We start from the raw sequence: 3,186 nt of genomic DNA, 5'->3' as shown, positions 1-3,186 counted from the left end.
TCTCCATTGGCCCTGCCCCGAGTGTGACAGTGGTGGCGCCCCAACCCCCCTGATGGGCCCTGCTCTGTGAGTGACAGGGGGCAGCGCCCCAACCCCCTGATCGGCCCTGCTCTGTGCGTGACAGGGGGTGGCACCGCAACCTCCCCATCGACCCTGCCTTGAGTGTGACAGGGGGCGGTGCCCCAACCCCCCAATCGGCCCTACCCTGAGCGTGACTGAGGGTGGCATCGCAACCTCCCGATCCGCCCTGCTCTGTGCATGACGGGGCGGCGCCCCTACTCCCCAATCGGCCCTGCTCTGAGCCTGACCAGGGGCTGCACTTAGGGATTGGGCCTGCCCTCTGCCACCCGGGAGCAGGCCTAAGCCAGCAGGTCGTTATCTCCCGAGGGGTCCCAGACTGCGAGAGGGCACAGGCTGGGCTGGGGGACCCCCCTTCCCACCCCCCCTAGTGCACAAATTTTTGTGCACCGGGCCTCTAGTATATCTAATAAGTGATTTATATCTAGACTATATAAAGAACTCTTCAAACTCAATAACCCATTAATAAATGGACAAAGGACTTGAATAGATATTTCTCCAAAGAAGATATGCAAATGGCCCATAAGCAAATGAAAATATGCTCAACATCACTAATCATTAGAGAAATGCAAACCAAAACTACAATAACATACCACTTTATACCCATTAGGATGGCGACTAGAAAAAAAAAGTGTTGGAGAGGATGTGGAAAAATTGGAATTCTTTTGCACCGTTGTTGGGAATGTAAATGGTATAGCATTTTGGAAAATAATATAGTATGGCAATTCCTAAAAACACTAAACAGGATGATCATATAATCCAGCAATTCCACCTCTGGGTATTTACCCAAAAGAAATGAAAGCAGGGACTTGAACAGATATTTGTACACTCATGTTCATAGCAGCATTATTCACAGTAGTCAAAGGTGGAACCTAAATGTCCATTGATAGATGAATGGATAAACAGATGTGGTATTTACAAACAATGGAAGATTATTCAGCCTTAAGGAAGAATGGAATTCTGGCACCTCACAACATGTATAATCCTTGAAGACAGTCACAAAAGGACAAATATTATACATTCCACTTATATGAGGTACCTAAGTACTCAAATTCATAGAGACACAAAATAGAATGGTGGTTGCCAGGGACTAGGTAAGGAGTTGGTAGTAGTAAGTAAGTTAGTGTTCAATAAAGACAAAATTTTCGTTTGGGAAGATAGTAAAGTTCTGGAGATTAATGGTGATGATGGTTGCACCACAATTTGAATATACTTAAAGCCATAGACCTATACATTTCAAAAATGGTTTAAATGGTAAACTTTATGTTACGTATATTTTACCACAATAAAAAAGGATGAAATAAAAGGATAACTTTTACTTTTAAAGATATTTATATTTTGAAAAAACATGTTATGTTTGAATTAAATTTGCACATTCCAAACAAAAATTACACTTTACAGTTCCCACTGTTTTAAATTTTAAACCCAAATTTTGGTTATTAAGTTTTGTAAGCTTTGAATTAGCACAAGTGATCACATAGAATGATAGAATTGAAGTAACTTAAGTTCTGTTTCTTAGCCTTTGCAGTCATTGTGTCATTGTTGTTTATTCTGAAACTACTGTTTAAACTCAAGAATATGTAGTTAGAGACACCAACTGAGCCCAGAGCAAGCTGGAGTGATTCCAAACTATTAAGAAATTACTTTTTTTTTTCTTTTTTGGTTAATCCTCACCTGAGAATATTTTTCCATTTTTTTAGAGAGAGTGGAAGGGAGGCGGGGGGCGGGGGGGGACGAGAGAGAGAGAGAAATATCTATGTAGACATATCGATTTGTTGCCTCCTGCACACCCTTGACTGGGGCTGGGGATTGAACCTGCAATACAGGTACATGCCCTAGACCTGAGACCCTTGGGCCGGACGCTCTAACCACTGAGTCAAACCAGCCAGGGCAAGAAATTACTTTCAAAATGTACATGTATATCTGAGTCTGTGCACATGAAGAGGGGGTTAAGTGAGATTTCTCCTTATTAACTTCCATTGTGGAACATAATGTTTATTTTATTTATTTATTTAAATATATTTTTATTGATTTCAGAGAGGTAGAGATAGAAACATCAATGATGAGAGAGAATCATTGATTGGCTGCCTCCTGCACGCCCCTTATTAGGGATCAAGCCTGCAACCTGGGCATGTGCCCTTGACTGGAATCAAACCTGGGACCCTTCAGTCCGCAGACTGATACTCGACCCACTGAGTCAAACCGGCTAAGGCCATAATGTTTATTTTAAAAGGTAAGTAATAAATTTGTGCTAATTTGAAACTTCTTTGCTAAAACTCGACAGTATCTATAGCAGCAATTTAGAACTTAGACCAATAAAATATTTCTTTCAGGGAGAAATATTTTTTGACTGACATTGTTTAAAATTGCCAATGGATGGTGACAATAAGAAGCAACCCACTTCTAGTCATTTTTGTTATGGTGCTTAAATTCCCTACAGACAATGCACCTGTACTGCCCTTCACTGGGGCAGACCCAGCCATCACCCGACCTTGGTAGCCACTCCCAACAATATGGAATCCAATTCCACCTGTGGACCCATCACAGCCGTGAACCGTAGCTGAGTGCCAGGGGCGGCCCTTTGGAGTCCTTCAAGTTCTCAGCCCTCAATTTCAAGGACTTCTCGGGTGTTGTTTCCCACAGGAAGCCTCCCTTGACATTCTCCACCTCCTTGAATCTGGATGAAATATTTCTCCTGTCTGTCCCCATAGGACCCGATGCCTGGTTCTGTCACCGAACTCTTAGGTTGCATTATAATGGTCTCCCTTCGCTTCTAGGCTGAGCGCTCCAGGGATCCATCAGTGCTCAAGGTTATGGCCTCACAGGACATGTCTAACGTGGCTGGCCCGAAGTGAAGTGGTTTGGGAGGGGGCTGGTAGGAAGTACCCAGGGGTTGGGCTGCACAGGAGAGAGGGCCTCGCAACTAACAAAACGCTTCTTCGAGGCATTAGCTTAAGAAATGGATCGCCCATAGTACCGGCCCTCATTTTCACCAGCTCACAGAGGCAGGGCGATTGCCCACAGCTACCGCGCGAGTGGGTCAAGCCTGGACGCGCACTTCCTGACTCTCGGCAGGACCTCCCCCCCCAGAGCCCGCGCCTGGGCCGG

The sequence above is a fragment of the Myotis brandtii genome, unplaced genomic scaffold (assembly GCF_000412655.1).
Source record: "Myotis brandtii unplaced genomic scaffold, ASM41265v1 scaffold274, whole genome shotgun sequence".
In the NCBI taxonomy this organism is placed as follows: domain Eukaryota; kingdom Metazoa; phylum Chordata; class Mammalia; order Chiroptera; family Vespertilionidae; genus Myotis; species Myotis brandtii.
This window is presented reverse-complemented; position numbering follows the sequence as displayed.